The sequence below is a fragment of the Rattus norvegicus genome, chromosome 14 (genome assembly GCF_021556685.1).
Source record: "Rattus norvegicus strain SHRSP/BbbUtx chromosome 14, alternate assembly SHRSP_T2T, whole genome shotgun sequence".
In the NCBI taxonomy this organism is placed as follows: Eukaryota; Metazoa; Chordata; class Mammalia; order Rodentia; family Muridae; genus Rattus; species Rattus norvegicus.
Window position 1 is genome coordinate 18269926 of NC_141547.1, and position 23807 is coordinate 18293732.

Sequence of the window (23807 nt, forward strand, 5' to 3'; positions counted from 1 at the left end):
CTTTTCTTCTACCATTATATGGCTTCCAGGGATCAGACTCAAGCAGTTTACCTGTTGGTTGACCTCTATTATTTTTACCTTCTAGTCATCAAATAATATAAAATTGCTGGTCAAAGTCCCAATGAGTGAAGATTACACACTGTGTGTCTACTCACTGATTGCCCTTCTTCTGAGACAGTTTTGCACTCATGGGCCCCCTACCCAGTCCATTTTGTTGGGTCTCATGACACAGTTTTCATTATGGATAGATTTCTGTAGCTTCGAGAAACTACAACTTGGAGATATGACAGTTAGCTTCCCAATGTTCCTTCTAGGACTTCTCTGACTCAGCAGTTAGGGTTCGTGTTCTCGGTCCTCACAGACAGCGCATTCCTAGCCAAGGGAGAGATCCTAGCCTCATACTGACCCTGGCTAATGAGTCATGACAAGTGTTGGTTGTTTACTCATGGTCTGGAGTGGAAGCTGGATGACTGAGTGTTTATATTTCCAGACTCTGAGATATGCTTACTTTCTAATAACACACTATCCATTGTTTTGATAGTAATTTTTAATCCACTAAAGCATGAAAATTCTGTGTTCTTAAAGGCTCCAAGGAACCTGCTAGTACAGTTTAGCTTGATTTCCGAATGGGGTGAGGAAATACAGCCATTATAAAGTGCACACGCGCACACACACACACGATCACTATTCTAATTGTTATTATGAATTAGAAGAAACTGTCCCATAGATGGGCCATTAGGGACATGCCAGTCATTCCAGGATACAGATGTCATGCCCCTGGATGGAAGCATCCTTCTCTCAGGGAAAACTTCTCACATTTGATGAATATCCCACCAGGTGAAAGACAGTCCTTGTTTTTGAGGGCATCAGAACCTCTTGGAGGGCATACGAAGATATAGATTTATGGACACAACCCCAGAGTTTCAGATCTACTAATTCTGCAAAGGGTCCTAAATTCTAATCTTTTCTCACTGAGTACCAGACTCTAACACTTGTCTGTTCCTTGTTTATGAGTAAGCCGCCATAATGCTGCATGCTTGTTTTCCTTGGCTGTATTAATCAGGGTTCTCTACAGGAACATATGTACATGTACGGGTTTTATTAGAATGGCCTACAGGCTATGGTCTAGCTAGTGAAGCAATGGTTGTCTACCACCAGACAGTCTGAGAATCCAGTACAGCTAAACAAACCTTGAGAGTGGTTGTCTTAGCTGGTCTTTAGTATACTGTGGAATCTCCAAGAAGACTCTAATGCCAGTGAAGGAATGGATTTGCCAGTGAGAGAAAGAGCAAGCAGGCAGAGAGAGCAAGCAAGTTTCCTTCTTTCATGATAAATATATGTGCGCATGAGCACATGTGTGCTGCCCACAGAAAGCACGGTCCAGGTTTAAGGTGGATCTTTCCAGCTCAAAAAGATCTGGATTAAAGGGGTATGTTATCAGCTCAAAAGAACCAGATTAAAAGTGATTCTTCCCACTTCAAATGGCTTAATTAAGAAAACAAAACAAAACAAAAAAATCCTCACAGGTATACCCGGCTGCTTGGGTTTTAGTTAATTCCAGATGTTGTCAAGAATAACCATTATACCACCTAGTTCTTTTGCTAGTTGGCATTTTTGTTGTTGTTGTTGTCTGTAATACTGTCTTGGCCCTTGCCCACTGCTCTATCATAATCCCAGCCAGCTAGACTCGGCACCTGTCAGCCTCGGACTGAATAGAGTATGTACAATTACAACTTCCTCTTAGACCCCTTGGCTGGATGCTCCACATTCCTTGGAATCCCATGTGAGTGCCATCTTCAGGGGCTGTGGCCAGGTTCTAGTAGAACACAGAATGTCGATGAATTTGAACCGTCTTTTAACATGTCTCCAGCCCTGGTTTCTTCCTGTGATTCAGGCCAGTATTTCTGGTGTGGCTCTGAGGTGGTTGTTTGTGTTGTTTTAGTGGTGGTGAGTTTCTAAGAAGTACTTGTGAATTTCAAAAGCCTTTTTGCTCTTACGGAGGGATAGTGGGCTGGGTCTTGAGTTATAGCTGTTCTTGAGATTATCAGTCATCCTGTGCTTTAGCAGTCTGTCCTCTCAGATCCCTGTGCACCAAGCACGCAGTCTGTAATATACATGCTTTATGCTTTTCCTCAGCCTTCACCTGTGTCTATGCTTTCAATCCAGACCATCCCATCTGACTCTATGGCTCTGAATCCCATCTCCACAGTGATGGCTCTGGGATGTGTTGGCCCTAACCTTCCCCTTGACTTGCCTGTGTATGTTACTGCCTTTCTACATCTCCTCTGAAACATGAAATGGAGCAGAGCTAGATCATAATTTGAATAGGGCTGTAGATGGATCCTCGATTGCCACCGCAGTGTGCCTTTCTCTGAAAAGAAATGGACATACTTTTTACTTAGGTCAACAATTGAAGCTTATTCTAGATCCTTCTTTCTTAGTTAATCTCTCCTACTAAATCTAAATTACATTTGATTTTTTTAAAAGAAATTTTGATTTGAATCTTACTGTATCTCCAGGTCGGTAGCCTTGTTAAGACCACTGTGATCTCTTCCCTGGATGTTATAGGAACCTGTTTGCTAGCTCTTTTGGTCCATTTTTGCCTTTCTGTATCTGTCACTGAACTCAAATGCTATGCCTGAATTCAACTAACTTTCTTCTGTTTATAAGCCCTTCAAGTGGCTTCCCAGTAAAGTCAGACTAAATGCCATAGTTTTTAAAACCCTAAGATAACAGGTTCAGTAATCACTGTCTCATATATAACAAACTGCCTAAGAAGCATGGCTGCTGCAACCCCAGCCCGGTCCCAGCCCTTCAGAGGAACAGGTTGATTGGATCTGTGTAAAGGCCAGCATTCGGAGATTGAGAACCTCATGGATGATTTCACTGTGCAGCTCAGCTGAAGGCTCCTTGTTCTCTATACGGGGCCTTGCAAACACAAGAATTCTCTGAAGGGCATCACAGAGGAGGTTTGAATTGGTTTGGTCACAAGGGACCTCAGGGTTTGTACTTCTCACATGTTCTAGGGTAACACTGCAAGACTCACCTGCTAGTGTGATACAGTCCTTTTCTAGTTTTTATTTTATATTTATATTTGGCCCTTCTCATTGATTTTTGTTTGTGTTTTCTTTTGTAAACAGCCTAATTTTCCCTGTCTCTGGCCTGCTACTTCTTCTCAGAATAGTCTTTGATAGAGTTCCAAGTAGAATATCTAGAAGTTAACAGACATTGTTATGTGTTGAATTCACTTTTCAGAGATGGTTTTCTTGGCTATTCTATCTAGGCCAGAGAAGTCAGTCTAGTGTGTCCATGGCTGTCTGTAGCTCTAATCTTGTTGATGCTGTTGTCTGTGGGAGACATTTGTTGGGGGGTGGGGCTTGTAGCACTTATGACAAAACTCCATGTATTTCTGACGATTGATGATTGAGTTTCTGCTCAACAAATTAATATTGAAGGTCAGTGTGAAATTTGGAATTGAGGATTGATTGTCCCTGTGAGAATTATAAGAACCTTTATTTGTTTTCTTTAATTTTACCTGTAAATACTCATGAACTGAAGACTGATGTGTGAACATGAAAGAGTTAAGATTTAGAATTGCCAGTCTTTCATATGAGTGGATTTTACCCACATTAATCATATTTCAAAGCTTTTGATTTCTTTCTTTTTCTTCTTTCACCTTTCGTTTTCTTTCTTTCCCACATAAGTTCCGGAGTGACATTATCTTGACCTCAACCCCCAATTGAGTTTTACAGATACTAGTACATAACAGCAGTATTAATAATTGCTATTAAACAATATAAATATAGCAAATCACAATGGCAACCTGTTTTTGTTTGTTTTAAGGAGAGAAAGTTTCACATTTTGTAAGAACCTTATACTTTGGACTAATTCTTTTGAAGTAATGCTGTGCACTGAAATGCTAACTTCTCAGTTAAGGTTGTCACTATTGCAGCCTTGACATTTTCATTTCTGAGTCCAGAGCATGGATATGCTGCTTGTTTAAAGCCGATTTCTCATGTAGTCAATGCACAGTAAATATCACAACTATTGACTGTGTGAAGACACAGGGCACCAGTCCCTGACACTAACCTGTCTACTGCATCCCCAGAGTTTCAGCATCTTTAACTGAACAAAATGTCCTGAGCGCACAGCCCTTCTCCCTCCTTCCCCTTTGGTACATAGAACTGTGCATTTGTAACTCCTAGTTCCTTTGACCATTTTGCCTTTAAAGAACAAAGCCTCTTAAAGAAGAACGGATATGCCTGTAGCTCTTTGTCTAGGGTTCCTTGTGAGCTTCCTGGAGACCTTAAAGTCTGTCCTCACAGTGACAGTTTCTCCAAGGTCACACCTACTCTGACAAGGTGCCTTTCTCTATGGGCCGTGCATTCAAACACATGAGTCTATTGGGGCCATTCCTATTCAAACCACCACAACAGGGAACCCAGAGAATCAAGACTCTTATCAGGTTTCACAAAACTCCTGGCCACCTGCTTTCAGAGCTTGTATTTGTGATCATTATTTTATTCTGATGCCGGGTGAAGTTCCTTAATATTCCACTTAGGCAATTTGAATTAAACACAGATACACATATGCATGTCTGTATGTACAAACATATTCCTTTTTTATACAAATACATAATACATACAAAGCTGTGTGTACCATTACAAAAAATAACCCATATGGATATTTTAATATGATGTGTATATATATATATATACATATATATAATGTTATATATCATTTTATTGTATTTAGAGACTGAAATTTGGATTTGGGGGATGCAGGGAGCACAGTTCAGGCGTCGGAGCTCTTTGCTTTCATCCATTCAGTGATTCAGACAGTGACTTTGCACCAGCTACATGAGACATGCGGCTTGACTTTGTAGGTCTCTGCTCCCATTTTAAACTTAGCCCAGAGAGAGTCTGTAATGAAGCAATTTGACTTTGAACAGAATTACCAGATGCGGGGTATAGATGAGAGTGCTGGTAATTAGTGAGAGAGGCTGAGCTGTTGTCTTTCCAATTTGGGCTCCTCGGTTCAGCAGGTGAGTGGATTCCCTAGTGCCTGTTAAGATCCATGCCTCGAGCCTTATCCTCTCTCTCCCTGTGAAAGCAGCTCATCTGCAGCCACAGTAGCTGCTTATAGCTTTAAATAGCACAGACGTGGCCTCTGCCAGCTTCTCGAGCCAGCTAGGGTTACGGTGGGGCCAGGGGAGCCTGTCTATGCGGTCTGCGCGAGGCCAGGGAAGGGGTTAGTGAGTTGGCCTGCTGCCTGGACACCGGTGCAGGAGAGGCATGGAGCAGCACAGCAATTTCCTGCTTTGGGTGAAGCCATAGAGAGGCTAGTGCTGGCTAAGCCCTGGCTTTCTCATTCTTTTGTGCTACTCTACTGCCCACTCCCCTCCCACCCAATGTTCCTCTCATAGGAGATTTTGATTTGTGCTGTTCACTGGTTCATAGGGGTGACTGAAGGAGACCAGAAAGGTCTCTCCTCTCTCCAGTTCCTAGCCATTTTGTCTAGGATTTCCACCATTAGAAAGTACGTATATCACACTATATCATTGTGGATTCCTCTTAAACATTTTTTAGTAGATTCATTGATTAGCATACATGCATGATATCAGAGGACAACTCCTGAACGTTGGTTCTCTCCAGGACCACATGGGTCAATGAGTCCAACTCAGATCTTGTTGCTGAAGATACAGAGTGTTGGTAGAGGAAACAGGAAGGCCATTGGGACTGGACCATGAGCACAGATCAGGAAATGGGTTAGAAACTGTGAAGTTCTTGGGAAAGTAGAACATCAGATGGAGACACTTGTAAAGACCACATGTATTCCATAGTCTGCAGTCTGTTTTTCACAGGCTTATTTAGCCTAACCTCAACGTTGCCTACCTCTGGGCTTTGAAGGATGACGTTGAAAGAAGATGAATAATTGCATTTCTCAAAGTTCTGTCAGGGGACACCTGGGTGATTTGAAGTACTTCCTGCTGATGTATGGCCATAATTAACTTCCTGTCTGAGATACACTGGTTGTGTGGGTGGTGTGTTTGACTTGCTTTGCTCCACATTCCTGGCTTATGGAGGACTCCTCCTTGTGAACTCTTCCTTAGTGCAATTCAAGTGGGGCGTCTGAGGATGAGTTTTTCCCAGGTTCTCTCTGCATGGCTGAATGTTTCTTTGCAAGAGAGGCATGACTCATGTCTTAGGCTTTTATTTGATCCAGCTGGCTTACCTAGAGTTTGTCTTGAAGCAGGTATTTTGTCTCCGTGAAATGGAATTATGAAAAGGGAAATGTATCCATTGTGATAGGCAAGAGTAAGGACGTTTGCCTCTGGGTCCCTTTCCCAGTGTGAGGCTAGGAGGGGGCGTCTGGGCTGAGAGTGCCTGGCAGGAGAGTGAAAAGGGCCTGGGATCCACCTCTAGGATTCTATTTAACTGACTTCCCTACCTAGCTTTCACGGAGTGCAGTTTCATACGTGTGATAATCCACGTCAGGAAGAGTAGCAAGGCTCAATTTGCCTCCTTGGCTGTTAAAGTAACTTTTTCAACATGGGGAAACCAATTCTCAGAGGAACTCAACCAATGCCAATTTGGGCTGCCTGAATTTCTCAGTGGCAATGCCAAAAATAGGAACCCACAGACAGCAGCTTCTGCCTCCAGCACCTTCCTACCTAGCACCCGGTTATCAGTTCAGAATGCTTCAAGGTGGGCTTAGCGCCACTTCCTGTTCTGTCTGGTTCTGTGGGTTTGCTTCCTCTCAGCTCACTCAGATGCTTCAGGTAGTGATGGAGCTATTACTCATTTCAGCATTCCGTTCAGCTGACTCCCTACCTAGGATAATCCAAGTCAGGGAGACTAACAAAGCTCATCTTACACACTACCCATAACAAGGGCAAACTGGGTAAGGATCCACATTGGAAGCAGTGTTGGATGCCTGGCTCTTTACCTCATAGGTTACTCTGAGCAATGAATGATTCACATGAGCCTATGGTACAGTGCCTGAGGTAGACATAGTTCACCCTCTTTTTAGACTTGCTCTGTGTGTTGCTTACATGACTCTGTCATTGCCACAGAATGTGGCCAATGTGAACCAATTGAGAAAGGGTGTAGTGACGTTTTCCTGGAGAGAACAGTAGATCTGTGACACTTCTGAGGACCAGGTGCATGTGCCTTCCTGCCTGTCCCCTCTCTTCCAAGTCTCTCCATTTTGTTGATCTTGAAAACTCTCCATTTATTTATTTATTTATTTATTTATTTATTTATATTTCTGAAAGCATTTTGGGTGACTATACGTCAGGAGTGTGCGATACCCTTTTGGGACAGATCATAACAAGACCATGTGAAGGAAGTCAAAGGAATACTTTTAAGTAGATTAACTAAAACAAAAAGGCCATGTGTATGTGTGTGGGGGAGGGGATGGATAGAGGGAGGAAAGAAGGAAGGAAAGGGGAGGAGGAGGAGGAGGAGGAGGAGAGAGAGAGAGAGAGAGAGAGAGAGAGAGAGAGCGAGCGAGCACGTGGGGAATAAACATTGCTGTAAAGCTTGTGGCTGTTAAGTTTTAGAAAGCAGATACATCAGGTGAATTTTAGTTTTGGTGACAGAGAACAAGGTGTTTCAAAGCACCTTTTCCCAGTAGAGGCAAACTGAAGTTAGAAGGGTGGTAGTTTATTGTACACACTGAATCTTGATCAAGAAACTGTCCTTGAGAAGGTGACACCTGAACCCTTGCACTTAACAAGCTGTGCCTTCTTATTCTTTCCATCACCCAAAGTGGTCTCATTATGTTCGGATCATATGTTAAAGATATTGCTCAGGTTATGCCTGGAAATAATGTCAGGATGAGTCACTTTTGAGTGGGCCGAGTTTTGGTAGGCTCACTGATTTCATCAGCTAACAGAAGCAATACACATATCCTTAAGTTGTTTTCAAAAGCTTCTAAGAAGCGTTCGAGGTAGAATTTTCATATCTAGTCCTCAACTTAAATGTAAGAAAAATATGTAGAATTGTTTGACATGCTACACAGCACAAGCCATACATTTTCTTATGTATCTTATTTTAATTTTACTCATATTTGCTTAACAGTTTCACCGTTTGGCTTAATTTATTTTCATTATACCAAAAAAAAAAAAAACCTATCATAAAAACACGTGGCTGTGGCATATCACAAGACTTAATATTATTTTTGTCTATTTTGTTTTTAATTGTTATCATTATGTATCTTTGTGGGTGAAATGTGATGCTTTGATACATGCATTTGAAGCAAGGATCTTGGCCTAAGATAGTAGTAGGTCTAGTATGTCAGGTCTGGCTACTTGTCCCAAAGACAGAGATGATAAAAAGGAAGAAAAGGATTTTGATCAAAATGGACATTTTGGGACAATGGGGAGGACCGGTACCCACTCATCTTCAGGGATGAGACATGAGCTTTGGTTTGAATAGAGGAAGGACTTGGGCAAGGACTGAAAGGTGTGTGCACAAACAATCTTAGACTGTGGGTCATGGTCATTACCGTAGGTCCTGTTGTGCAGATGTCCCTTTTGCTTGGGGTGACAATCCAGTTCCTTTGAGACAATTGTCTCAGCTTAAGGTTGGTCTCATCCTGGGGTGGTCTGCTGGGAGGTTCTTCTCTTCCTGGAAGGAATCCTGGTGGCTAAAGGTTTACTAATGGAGAATGGAGACCTTAGGCGTCTGAGAGCTCTGCAGTGTGATATAAAGGCTGATCGACACCATGTTTGCTCTTGGCTTTCTGCTTCCAGCCTAGATTTTTAGATGGGTTTTCCTTGAGTGACTAATAAGAGGCAGAGTCAGGCTTATTTATTTCCCCAATCCAAAGGAGACAGATGCAAAGTGCTGGGCCATCAGCTTACTTCATTCATCTTGTGGGTCCAAGTGAAGAATTTGTAGCAGAAGTAGTTTTTAAGTGTGTGTGTGTGTGTGTGTGTGTGTGTGTGCACGTGTGTGTATGCATATCCATTACTTGAAATAGTTATCATTGTCTTGTTAATAAGAACATTTAAAACCATCCCCTTTAACTTTTGAAGTAGAGGAAGCATTATTATTAACCCTGGTTACCACTCTACGTAATTGAGTATTAGATTTGTAGTTAAGTGATATTTGACTATACTTTTTATCCTTAATTCTTTGTGGTACTAGGGATCTAACCCATGATCTCCATGCTGCCAAGGCCAATGCTATAATATTGGGTTACATTCATCCCCAGCCTAAAGCCTTTTGTTTTTAAAACATTAATCATATAAATAAATACCCCAACCTATAAAGAGCATAAATTTCAGGTAAAACAATTGAGTTCCCCCTGTACCCTCTCTGTGAATTCTCTTGTGTTTGTTAAGGTGTAAGGGAACTAGCATGGCATGGTTGTACATGTCTGAAGTCCTAGCACTTGGTAGGGTAAGGCAGAAGGATTGCAAGTTCAGAGTCAGCTTGGGCAATATCACAGGACTTATTCTCAAAGAGCCACACTTTCCCTTTTCTGCAAGGTGAATACATTGTCTCAGAATTCATTAAAAGACAAAGAAAAGTCAATTTTTTTGGTCACTGACCATAATCAGCTTCAAGGAGGGGACTTTGGTTTTGGCTCATGACTGGAGAGGTTTCAGTCATTGGGCACTTGAGTGTGTTTTTCTGGGCCTGTGATGGGTAAGATACCTTGGTGGGGGGATATGGGTGTACACCTTACTGCCAGGAAGAAGAGAGAAGAAGGGTGAGGGCCTGGGGACAAGGTGTGTCCTCCAAAGACAGATCTCCCCAGTGACCTGCTTCACCCCAGGAGCCAGTCAGCAATGGACTCTTCGATGTATCTCATGAAATTCATGCCCAAGTCATCCCAACAGTGCCACCAGCTGGGGACAAAGCCTTCAACACTGAAGCATTGGAATCCTCAAATGCAGACTGAATATGTATACCCTTATTTTTACTTAATTTTTGGAATAGTGAATTGCTGTCTCTTTGCTATAAACGCTATTATTGGGCAATGTCCAAGTTTCTAAGACTAACATTTGTTCATTTAGTAAAGGGACGATTATCTTCTCTGATCCACTCGGATAGGTAAAACAGTCTAAACATACAAATGTGTTTCCAACTGGAGGTGTCAAGGCTGAATTTGAAGCAGTTGTTGGTATCAGGAGAAACAATGCACTTTAACATTGACTCAGTTAGCCCACCCCCCAGCCCTGCTGGAAGTTAACATTTCAACTTTTATAATGGTTATAACCTTTTAAAAGTGTCTTAAGCATTGTTCATGTTGTCAGAAATGAAGATTGTTCTTTTCTGTATTGGATCCCAAGAAGAAGGTTATGTAAGTGAGGAGCTTGAATTGAACAGAGGCTGTGTGGGAGACTTGAAAATCTCATTTGATGAGTATAATCAGCCTGCATTTAACCTAAAGTTAGTAATGAAAATGGCCTAAGTTCAGAGAATCACTTTTTAAGTTCTTTTCCACAGTACCTGGGATGAAATACAGACTTAGGCTTTGCGGTGACCTTAGTCCCCTCTTGGGGTGACTGAACTCAGTTCCTTCTCCGTTTCTGGCCTTTGAGTCTGCAGTGTTCTAAGCTGCTCTGTGAACTACTCAATAAGCAAAAGCCCTATCATCCACCAGGAGAATAGTGAGGACAATCTGGGAGGTACTGCTTAACTCATTTTGCAGAAGAGGACACCTCATGGAACTGAAAGGCTTCTCCGTTGAAGAGAAACTAATTGGATTAAGTCATAATTAATGAGGGTGTAAATACTGACAGGTGTTGGAAAGATCAAGGTCTGTTGTGATCACTGAGGATGAGGTTTGTCCCCCTCTGCCTACTCAGAAGGCCTCTGGTGGGTGGAAACGTTCTCATTGTTGTTTTCTGATTCTGAATTTGTATGTAGGAGAGCGGATGTACCACTTCCGATTTGACTGTGTCCTTCCTTCGCTTCTTGTCCGTTTCAGTAATTCAGCTTGCCATCCCACTCAGCCTCCATCTCTCCAGAGATGGCCAGGCCTTTCCTTCAAACCCATGGGGTTTCCTTCCTTGCATGATTCAGAGGAAGCTTACAGCTGTGTTTTCAATGGGAGGCATGGAAGCCATCTCAAGTAGAAATCAAGATACTTTGACCCGATTTGAAATGAGGTCTGGGTAGAGCATCTTGTGGAATTACTGAAATCACCTTGTTCACTTTCTGAAAGCATTTGTTTGTATGTGGCTACCATGGTTTTCCTTATATAAGGTAGGAATCAGGATGGGAAACCTCCCAGCCTAAGTGGAAAGATTGACAGGCAGACTGTAGCAGAAGTTAGAGAAAATCCACTGACTTTGGGGAGGGGGTTATGTTTGACTTAAACTCTTATTCTTCAAGGATGGAGCTTTATAGAACTTGGGGGCAATTACAGTTTAAATCTGGCTTTCATGATAAACTAATGCTTGATCTATCTCAGACAGGACACCAAGAGCTTTATGGGTGTTATATTACCCAGTCTTGAAGACAACCTCATAAGCCGGAGTCAGTGTTTTCACTTCTTTCGATACCATGTTGAAATTGATTTCAGAGGTTAGTTGCTGTTTGTAAGAGAGAGCAATTGTTGGAGAGGTAGAGAAAAGAAGTCACTGTGAAGAACTGGTTTTAAGTAGAAAGGACTCAGATTTCTTATTATATATACATATTTGAATTAAGGGCTTCGGGCATGAAAGATACTATGTAAAAAATGTTTTGGTGATGATGTTTATTCTGAATTATCGACTGCTCTTTTACAAACCTCACAGTCCCTTAATGTTTGAGCCTTGACAGAAGTATAGATGTATTTGGAATATAAGTGACAGAATTAGTGGCAGAGTCCCAGCTAGCTGGATGCCCATCTGATGCACAGCTTGAGAGAGAAATTACCTCAGAGAAGAAGACTAGGTGCTGTGATCTTGATTCGGTTTTGAACACCAAGAGGCAGAACAATTCTGAACATTGGAAAATGTCTTTCTTTGTGTTTTTATATGACTCCAGATCACAAAAGACTTGTATACATGTGTGCATAAAAAGCTGGGAGCTTCAAAAATGTGGGAAACCTGACTTGGAGTCTTCTAGAACTTTTGCTGACATATATGGGCTTAGGGGTCCAATATCATCATGACATTTATTATAGTTGATGGCTGTCATTGGTGATGACAGATGGGAAAGGCCTAGTTATGCAGTGCTTACAGCAACAAGGGTTACAGCATAAAAAATGGCGCCGAGGTAGAGCAGACGATACTGAGAGTGAGAGCTGGAGGAGAGAAGGGAGTGGGAGAAGGAAGAGACATGAACGTGTCGAGGGCAGAATAAAAGTGAGTGTTCCTACTTTAAAGCCAAAGAAGACATTGAAGAGAAAGACTTAAAGGTATATTTAAGTATACCTAGATGGGAAAAAGGAATGACAGTCTTTATGGATGAAACTTTCGAAATATGAATAGAGACATGACATGAGGGGAAAGAAGGGGATGGCAAGAGCTTCAGCATAGCCCCATAGTAGAACATAGAGACAGACACCTGTGGTGATGAACAGCAGACCGCTGGCCGTGTCTGTACTTTAGGATGTTATGATGTTAGATGTGGAGAAAGGGATTGAATGGTCACGGTACAGTTTAGAAACGTAGTTGACTAGCCATGCATAACTCTTCAACAGCGAGAGGACTGCTAAGAATCAAAGTATTGAGTCATTCTTGGGTTGAGTTCAGAAGGGGGCTCTGCAATGGTCCTCTAGAGCCACAGTAACCAAAAGAGTTAAAAAGGGGGAGGGGGTCATGATGCCTGGCTGCCCTAAGAACAACAAAGGATGCCAGGTTGTTGAGTACACGTGGTCTTCTAGGGACATCTATGGTGCTTTGCTGCATCGTCATAGAAAGTGAGAGGCCACACTTGAGTGCTCTGGAACTGAATCCTTATGTATGCACACCCAACACGGGCAGATGCATATGCCTACACACACGCACACTTTACACACTGGCTTTGGGTGGTTTCTGCCACTTTCCCCCTTCATTCACTACTGTACATTGACATATCGAATGTTGCATTATGGACTGCTTCTTTTTCCATCGAAGAAAAACACTAGAGCAGTGTGAGAACTATCTCAGATACATTATTATAGAGTATAATGTATGACAGATGCCAAGGTCAGCACGGTATCGAAAATTAATTTTGAGATGGCGATAAACAGCTTGCAGGATTTTTTTTTTGCCATGTGAAAAAATATGTTCTTACATTTTGTCTGAGAGGAATTTGCATTGACTTGAAGGACTATTCTTATCTATTAGCACGTGAGTGACCCACTGAATTAAGATTCTCCTGCTGGGGTACTATTTAGCTTCTGATCCAGAATTTTACTTACTATAAATAAAGACATCTACAATGCTGTTAAAATTCCATATTCGCACTTAGGTTTATCAATCTGTCATTTTAGATCTAGTTTTGTATCTTAATAATGGTAAGAAATTTCTCATTCAAGTTAAGAAAAATAAAATAGGAAATACATTCCAAAGTGGTTGGCAGTTTGATGCTGCTTACACTCTATTTGATATTAGCCGGCTCTACATTCTTCAATGAAAGACCTGCTACAGTTAGCTCATAAAGGTTAAAAGGTTTGCCCAGCTCGTGGTTCTGGAGCTTGTAATTTAAAATCAGGTATTCTCTCCGGCCTCTGGCAAGCTGGGAATATCATGGCAGGGGTGCAGAGGGCAGTAGTAAATACCTTGTGGGTTAGAAGGGGATGAGAAAATACAATTACGTGGTATTTATGAATAATTGATCATGCCCTATTTAAATGTTACTATAGTTTACTGAAGGTTAATAAGAAAAGGTAAAAAAGAAATACTATTTGAAAAAAAAGAAAGGGAAGGGAGTTGGAGGAAGGGAGGGTGATAAAAAGAAAAGAAAAGAAAAGAAAAGGAAAGAAAAGGGAAAAGAGATGTGATCCTATAGTCCTTTTTGGGATGATGCTAGGACCCAGGATCTTGAAGTAAGGCTTTTAGGTAAGCTTTTCACAACTAAGCTTTTAGCACGTGTCCAAATACACGTGCACCTGAGATACATCAATGGTACTTGGTAAAATCTCAGGTACCTAGAATGTTTGTCGTGATCATTATATGAAAGCTGACAGGCTAGGGCAACAAAAATACTCCATCAAAGTAGACTCAGGGAGCCTGTGATCCTACTCCAGGAATCCTGCACTGTAAGCCTACAAGCAATCTGACGTCAACCTGTGGATTATCGGAGAGTAGGATTCTGTGACATTATTTCATGCACAATGGGATCATTTATTGTAGAAATGTCTTTTTTTGCCGAAAGGGACCAAAAATTCTCTTGTGGTTAAAAAAATAGGTAAACCTTACTTTTTTTTTTTTTAATCTTTATTAACTTGGGTATTTCTTACTTACATTTCAATTGTCATTCCCTTTCCCGGTTTCCTGGCCAACATCCCCCAACCCCTCCCCCCTTTCTCTATGGGTGTTCCCCTCTCCATTCTTCCCCCATTACCACCCTCCCCCCAACAATCATGTTCACGGGGGGGGGGGGTTCAGTCTTGGCAGGACCCAGGGCCTCCCCTTCCACTGGTGCTCTCACTAGGCTACTCATTACTACCTATGAGGTTGGAGCCCAGGGTCAGTCCATGTATAATCTTTGTAAACCTTACATTTCGAAATCACATGCGAAAAGCAACTCTCATATGCATGAGCTGATGGTGTGTGTGTGTGTGTGTGTGTGTGTGTGTGTGTGTGTGTGTGTGTGAGAGAGAGAGAGAGAGAGAGAGAGAGAGAGAGAGAGAGAGAGAGAGAGAACTCCCAGACATACATAGGTATTTTGTTTCCCTTTTATTGGCGATATGCTGGCCTCCTCCCACAGTTATACAGACATTAGCTGCAGCAACTGTTGTTCCCCACACATTTCCATCAAAAGATATTCTAATGCATGTAGTCTTCCCCCTAAAAATAAAAATAGTATATTTTCCTTTCCAGGCTTTTGTAGTAGGAGCCTCAACCCCTTAGCTTTTCTATCTGACAGTGGCTTTTGCTAAGATTGCCCAGAGCCGTCTGTATCTCGGGAGTTTAATGACCTTTCTACCTTTGCTTCCCAGTGCAGAGCTTACTAGGGCACACCCCTCCCTGCTTCACTTCTCCCAGCATCAAATGGGTGGGTTCTAGTGTCTTTTTTCTTACCTAAACATGAGTGATACTGGCATTCTCAGTGCCACGACGCTGTCTTCTGATTGATTAGTTTGAATATTTGGCGTATTATTTTACAAGTTTGGGATTCCTCTTCAACTCTAGCCTTTCAGTGAAAGCAGAAGGATGAGGAAGGGTTCTCCATATCCTCCAGAAGCGTCTGTCTGTAGCTCTTTGACATATGATATAAGTTATGATTTAAGTCAGAAACTAAGGGACTAAAGATGTAGATTCTCAGACCTCACGCGTTTTATTTTTTAACCATGATAGAGATCTATTCAGGGCTCTGCATCACTGTCTGAATATCCATTACTTAGTTTTTACAGTTACCTTTAAGGTAGACCAATTCCAGCAGCCTTGACCTGATTCTAATTGGAATGTGTGGATGCTGTAGGAAGAAAGTCTTTCCTCAGTTGGGGCCTGAATTTCCCATGAGATGACATCTCTTTATGCAGGCCTGGTGTGGTGCCGGTTTATAGATTTTGGAAGCTGACAAAGATGGGGACTGGATTTATACCTGGGAGACATACAGGGTAATAAAATTTATCTTTGTGAAATGTGGGAGCCCTGGAGGTTTTGAACTTTGAAGATTTGATATCCCTAGTAAATTTTCCTGATGTGTGCCCGAATGCTTATTGCTATAGTTTTGTTTTTTTTTTTTTGAGGTAGCATAAGCTAAACTATAGAGAACTCTAGCCAACATCTTTAGAAACTGAGGGAAAGTGTGCAAGAAAGGCCGCCACTCTACATGAAGTGAAGAGGTCGTTGTATCACTGTTCTCCCATGTACTGGATGCAACTAAAACCATGGATGTCTAGCGTAATCCATGATCTCTAAGACCTGCTGTGTGGGTCTTGGAGGTGGAGCTTGAAAGTCCAGATGTGCTAGTGTGTGGGTCCTAGAGGAAACCTGTAAGTACTCCAGATGTGCTAGTGTGTGGGTCCTGGAGGAAACCTGTAAGTACTCCAGATGTGCTAGTGTGTGGGTCCTAGAGGAAACCTGTAAGTACTCCAGATGTGCTAGTGTGTGGGCCCTGGAGACACAAAAGTGTGAGCACTCAGTTATGCCAAAGACATGACAAGGAACTACACAAGGTTAAAATCTGCTACTGTTTGATTGTTGATGTCCCTTTCTTGGGCCACCACTGTAGGAGTTATAGCTGGTTTGTGGAGAGCAAAGTGATCAATTTTATCTATAAATTTATAATGATACAAGAAGAAATAAGAAAGTTACTCCCTAACAGCATATTGACTAGCACACTGATACACACACACACACACACACACACACACACACACACACACACTATTGTACAACTAATATGTAAGCCACCAATTTTAATTTGAGTGATAATTAATTGAGACCAACCTCTCCTCAAACCAGCAATACCATCCCCTGAGAAGGGAAAGAAACCCCAAGTAAACCCATGGGTATGTAGTCAACTGACTCTTTACTAGGATGCCAGGAACATACTTGAAGGAAATAATAGTTTCTTCCACAACTCATGTTGAAAACGACTGGAGGTTCAGAAGCAGGATAATAACCCATGTCATTTCTCTCGTACTGTATACAAAACTGAGTTATGTTTAAGCTCCCAACAGTTGATCCTAACCATCAAAATACTAGAAGAAAACCCTGGGGAAAAGCTTCATGTCTCTGATTTGGGTAAAACATTTTAAAAAGATTGTTTTCATATATAGCTAAAGTACAGGCATTGAAAGCAAAATCAGCCAAGTGGGGATTACATCTAATTCAGAAGCTTCAACATAGCAAGGTAGAAGTGAAAAGGTAACTGACAGAAAATATTTGCAAACAGTATAACCAGTGGTTAATATATAGTGCATATGAGGAACTCATACCACCCAAATAGTAGAAGATTTGTTTTAAAAATGTGTAAGGCTCCAACAGACCATTCTCCAAGAAGATGACAGTAGACAAGTAGAAAGGTGCTTTACCACACCCGTCATAAAATGCAAGCCCGCGCCACCAGTGGGCTCCACCTCACATTTGTTGATATGGCTCTCATCAGCAAGTGTTGGGTGTAAGGTGGACCCTTGCAAACTGATTATGGGAGAGTGAGTTGGGACAGACACTGGAAAATCATATAGAGCTTGTTAAAAAGAGATGAAAGGTAGTGTTACCACATGACCCAGTACTCACGGTTTTGGATACGAATAGAGAGGAAATTTTGGAGTTGTCAGATATTTTCATTTCACGTCCATCATTGCAGCCCTTAATGAACAAGACATAGAAACAATACAAATTTCTCTATTAGTATATGGAATGAAGAAGTGGGGGATGAGGATACACAACAGAATTTCTTCAACTTAAACAAGAGGGACATCCTGACATTCATGAAAATGTAAGTGAGCCTGGATAACCAGTTAAAATAAATACATCAGACACATGAGCTAAAATGTTGCCATGTCATTTATAGGTAAATTCCGAACAGAATCAAAGGAGCTTACAGGGAGATAGGTGGTGGAGATAGGGAAACATTGGTGAAAAGTCACAAACCTTTCAGTTTTAAGAAGAATAAGGGCCAGAGAGATGACTCAGTTACTCACATAAAGCCACACTGGGAGCAGGAGTCAGTAACTCAAACCCTGAGGAGGTGAAGACAGGTGGATCACCGGATCTCACTAGTCAGCCAATCTATGTGACTTCCGATCTCAAGGTCCTCCAGTTTCTAGAGCTGGAATTATGGGCTTACGGTACCAGGCCTTTCTCCTTAGCTACACATTGATTGCAATATTGCTAAAAAATGTAATTAACATGATGATAGATTAGATGGAACTAGTGTTTAGAATAAGTGAAGCAAATAAATACTACGCTAGCAAAAGTTGAGGTATGGCTCCCTCACCTCTACTTTTATCCAAATGGTTATGTCCTTATATGGAAAATGGGCATGTGAAGAAGTATGGTGTGCAAACACTGTTCTACGAACAACTGTTCCAATATACTTGTTGTCTAATTGACAGCCTGGGGACTGACGATGGCTACTTTCCCTGAAATTTATTGTTGAGGGGATGTCCTTCTTTTGGGAAAAGAGAGATTAAAGGATTGATGGGCTGCCCCCTCAAAAAAGGTGCAGTTAAACTATTTAATATTATAACTGTTGTGATGTTGCTTTACCCAGACTAAAATATGTAATCTAGTATAGAATTGTAATGATCAAGTATGTTGAGGTGCAAGTTATGCACAGTTAAATTCACCAACTTGAGGTGTAAATTTCTTGTTTCTTTTTTTGTTTGTTTGTTTGTTTGTTTGTTTGTTTTGTTTTCAGGAACTGTTAGGCTACTGATCATTCAGATGTCCACAGGTCAGAACACCAAGCTTAGACATAGCCTCCCTCCTCTCTGCCACCTCCTGATGCACACGTGACACAGAAGCCATTCCTGCAAAGCCTTTAGGGACAGTTTAGTTGTAAATCTTACATTAACATCTTTATTCAGGTTGGGAAAGTTGCAATTCTATTTTTTGTTTAAGTAAACAATTTTTTCTTTCACGGATGTTGAATTTTTCTAAGTGTATTTTGTGCTGTCTATTGAGGTGATCACTGTGATTGTTTTTTAAATCTTTGTGCTCTCATGAAACATTGCATCATTTGGGCTTCAGTGTGGTACTACCCCAAGTTCTCCAGAGGAGGAAAATTCACATTATCTGGAGTCTTATTAAAAATATATAACCTCAGGGCCTGGTTACTAAGTTATATTTGTATTAAATAAATTCATCTCTTCATGTTGAGATAAACTGTAGATTCTGTTTCATCAATAAGAAATAATAGAGATCTTCCGTATGCTAATACAGAGGCTCCATGTAACCTTTACCTGGCTTCCCAAATGAGAATGCTTTAAAAAAAAGTGCAATCCGAGAAAGGGTGGGGAATGTCGTTCATTTGGTAGAGTCCTGATGCAGCACACACAAAGCTCTGTGCATCTGAATTATCTGGAGCATTAATGAAAAATCCAGCTATGTAGGCACACATCTCTAACTATAGCACTCAAGAGATGGGGGCTGGACTATAAGAAGATCAATCTCATCCACTACTATATAGTGAGGTCAAGTGGTATAATGAGACTGAGTTTTAGAAAGGAAGGAAGGAAGGAAGGAAGAGAGATAGAGAGGGGGGAGGGGAGGGGGAGGAGGAGGAGGGGAAGGGGAGAGGGAGGAGGAGAGAGAGAAAAGAAAGAAAGAAAGAAGGAAAGAAAGAAAGAAAGAAAGAAAGAAAGAAAGAAAGAAGCAAAGTGTTACAATCACAATGCAGCTGTTGATACACTTAAGATTCAGGCCAATTACATCATTTAAAGGATTGTTTATACCTCCTTTAAGTCATGCCTGCCTTCTTCTTACTCTAGTGTCTGGAAACTGTTAATATGCCCTTTATTTGTATCCTTTTACCATTTGAAGAACATGATAGAGGGTGGAGAGATGGCCCATTGGTAGAGGACTCAAGTTCAATTTTCAGCAGTTCTGTTGTGTGACTTAGACCTGCCTGTATCTGTAAGAACTGGGAATCTGATGCCCTCTTCCAGCATGCGAAGGCACCCGCACTCACACGTTCACACAAAGGTCACACACACACACACACACACACACACACACACACACACACTTGATATGAAAAAAATTAAGCTGGTATTTTTTAGTTCCCCCTTCCCCCCCCGTTTTAGCTCTTATACCCACAGATAAGTGTAGTCCTTACCATCTTCATTAATGAAGCTTCTCTTTGCAGCAGGGAAAGACAATTACAGACTACTACAGCCAATCAAAAGGCAGAGTTGTCGATCCCAGTCTCATCAAGCCCATCTGTAATGCAGTTCCCACGCCTAAAGCTGGGGAGTCTGTGTGGAAGATGGGGTGCAAAGGCTGTAAGAGCCAGAGGACGGGGGAATTCTCTGGGAGAGTGTCCCCCAGAAACATCAGAGGCTGCACCCATGAGGTCTCAGCACCATGGCTCCTTACACATGACCTAAAAGGGACAAAGCAATTAGACATATGAAAGCGAATAGGGGGAGGCTCACGAGAACTCAACCCTGTAAGGAATGCCGGGAGCAAGACAAAGAGTCTTCCCCAGGGAAGACCACACCAATCCAGTGCAAAGTGGCCAGCCCTGAAAATAGACACATTATACACTAGACTGAGAAGGCTGTACTTGTATACTATATATGTACGCATACATATATGTGCATAGCAACATTAACGAAAAGAAGGGCTGTGAATTGTAAAGAGTGGAGAGGTGGGTATGAGTGGGTTTGGAGGGAGGAGAGGGCTGGAGTAAATAATACATAAAATGCACTCTCAGATCCACGTTGAGAAATGGAGTGCATTGAAGAAGAAATAATGAAAGTAAAATTGAAAAAAATTAAAGCAAAAACACTCACAGAAAATTAAATGCATGAAATTATACTCATTAAGGGGCTGGATCCATCAGTAGTTTGTCAGTTTCTGTACCAAATAGTCTCTTGAGAGGGGATGTAACAGGCCTTACTTAACTACTTACCTGTTCTATCCATCCATCCATCATCCATCCATCATCCATCCATCCATCCATCATCCATCCATCCATCATCCATCCATCCATCATCCATCCATCATCCATCCATCATCCATCCATCCATCATCCATCCATCCATCATCCATCCATCCATCATCCATCCATCCATCCACCCATCCATCCATCATCTATCTATCTATTATCTATATCTGTCTACCATCTATCTATCATCTATCTATCTGTCTACCATCTATCTATCATCTGTCTATCATCTATCTATTCATCTATCTATCTGTCTATCTATCTATCTATCATCTATCTATCATCTATATCTGTCTACCATCTATCTATCATCTATCTATCATCTATCTATCTATCTATCTATCTATCTATCATCTATCTATCTATCTATCTATCATCTATCTATCATCTATATCTGTCTACCATCTATCTATCATCTATCTATCTGTCTATCATCTATCTATCTATCTATCTATCTATCTATCATCTATATCTGTCTACCATCTATCTATCATCTATCTATCTGTCTATCATCTATCTATATATCTATCATCTATATCTGTCTACCATCTATCTATCATCTATCATCTACCTATCTATCTATCTATCTATCATCTATCTGTCTATCATCTATATCTGTCTACCATCTATCTATCATCTATCTATCTGTCTATCATCTATCTATCTATCTATCTATCTATCTATCTATCTATCTATCTATCATCTATATCTGTCTACCATCTATCTATCATCTATCTATCATCTATCATCTATCTATCTATCTATCTATCTATCTATCTATCTATCTATCTATCTATCATCTATCTGTCTATCATCTATCCACCCGTCTATTTGTTGTGTTGTTCTGAAAACCTGCCTTCATAAGTAGTTTTCTTTCCTTTAAGAGTGTAATTCTTTCAATCCTTTGTGTTAACTACTACAGATTGAGTTTATTGGATACATTTAAATTTCTCTTTAGTTTTGAAGTCAGCCTACTCTTTTCCAAGATGGGTGTTGTGCTTTCTATACACTTGACATATGCTTGACACGTGTGTGAGCGGCCTCTTCCACTGTCGAGTGATGCTGTCTCCGGACGGCCCTTCTGATAGGAGGAAGATTGCCCACCATTCTTTCAGTTTGGATTTCCCTGGTGACAAGTGGCCTTGCCCATGCATATTTCACAACCATAGCTCCCCCAGACATGTAAAAATGTGTCCATGACTTTTTCCACTTTCCGACTGAATTTTTTCTTCCTCCCTCTCCTTTTTTTAGAAGACTGATTGATTGGAACACTTTTTTCCCCCACATCTATTTTCAAGTCTTCATCAGATGACTCTAGCCATCTTGGTGTCAGAATCCATTTTCTTTTTCAGTTTAGTTTGATATTTTCCAGACTTTAACGGTGATGAGTGATTTTTTCTTAAAATTGAAATTTGGATTTTTTTCATGTGTTATGATAGTTTGGATCTTTCCAAAATCCGTCTTAACTGACATTTTTTTTCTTTCTTTCTGACATCACTGTGACAGATGGAGTGAGGGAAAGGGGTACCCTGGTGCAGCCAGATGAATCACTTGGCTGCTAGTTGTACCTAAGGACAGCGACTGCTCATTGTGGCTGTAGGAGCCGAAATGGGAGTTTGACTCTCCCTACCTTGCTATAATCTTGTTGAGTTGATCTCCACTGAGATCTGACCTCAATGTGCAACCGTGAAGGTCCTATTAACTCACATACCATGGCCACCCCAGTGGGGAGAAGGAACCTAATTATCATGAGTAGGCAAGCATGAGACTCCTCGCCCACTGACAACACGGAAGAGTCAGGAAGGGCTGGGCACTAATGGGTATGGAATTCTTCCCTCACCACTTAAGGATTTTACTCACATGGAAATGTTGAAAAAGACTGTAAACCTCCCCCTGAGAAGGTGGGAGTCTAAACTCTGCGCTTAGCCTGGGATGAACAGGGCTGTGTTGGTCTTGAATATCCCTGTGTCTTTTATCATTCTTAGCCGACCTGTTGTTGGTACTTTGGCTAAAAGAGCATAATCTTGATGTTTTTAAATTTAATATATTTATTTTAAATATGTGCCTATTGATATCTCAGATGCTGGAAATGCTAGAATTTTAATGCTATCTGCAATGCGTAAAGCCACAAAGACCTGGCACTTAACATGTGTCCAGAAGCTCCAGGCTTCTTCTAACTTCCTTTTGTATTTTGTCCTTCACTTTTCCTGATGTATGTGGGGCATATTTAATTATTCCTATTTGAGCCTTGTTATGGCTTTGCTATGTCTGTTTTATGTGTCTTATGGCAATTGTATAGGAATCTCTCCCTCATTATTTAGCATCAGAAATTACAGGTGAATTTGAGGGATGTCAAACTGACTTCTGTCTTTCGGTTTATCAGTGTGTTTTTCTATTTGTTTTTTTCAGACCACTTCTTACAATGTAATGCAGGTGTCGGACTAAGGCCCTTGGCAAAGCGGTTTCAGACATGTCTGTAATGAATGGTAGTCATTTTCACTCTGATTGCCTTTTCTTATCACTCTTCCCTTTCCCCACTGACACTATTCTTCTTCTATTTTCATGTAGTGTGTGTGTGTGTGTGTGTGTGTGTGTGTTTGTGTGTGACTCACTCACAAGATTTACATGCATCAGAGGCTCTAGCATGAAAGAAAGTGACATCCTATATCTCCTAGTCACCACTAACTGTCAATAGTCTCTTGGCCAGAACTTTCTAAGTCTCCAACACTTCCAGGATGAAATGTTGAAGAGCCGAGTTCTGTGCAAGTTTTGTGCAGGTAACTACAGCCGTCGTGAGTTCTTGAGCATAACGACCATGCCATAGCCTAAAGATGTCTTCTTGTGGTACACCTTCCCAGCCACAGGTTCATCGGTTATCCACTCTTCTTTAGCTTTCCTGGAACCCATTGAGGACACAGAACTTCGCCATCATTTATTCTCAGCATTTTGACAAGTTAACTAGTGTCCACTGCAGTAAGGAGCTTCTTTGATCAATACTTAGAGCAGCCATGATCTATGGCTATACATATACAAATGGATTTAGAAGGCAATTTGACTACGTACCCATTGAGCAAAAGAAGCTCTTGA

The 23807-nt window shown here is 41.2% G+C and overlaps 1 protein-coding gene and 1 non-coding gene across 4 annotated transcripts in view; one reads left to right on the forward strand and one right to left on the reverse strand.

The window, feature by feature from the left end:
• Adamts3 (ADAM metallopeptidase with thrombospondin type 1, motif 3) overlaps positions 1–23807 on the forward strand; it is a 204795-nt gene that overhangs the window by 34617 nt on the left and 146371 nt on the right.
• LOC120096802 (small nucleolar RNA SNORA17) lies at positions 18470–18601 on the reverse strand. The gene has a single exon (XR_015637778.1). It is a non-coding gene; the product is annotated as a small nucleolar RNA SNORA17 (small nucleolar RNA).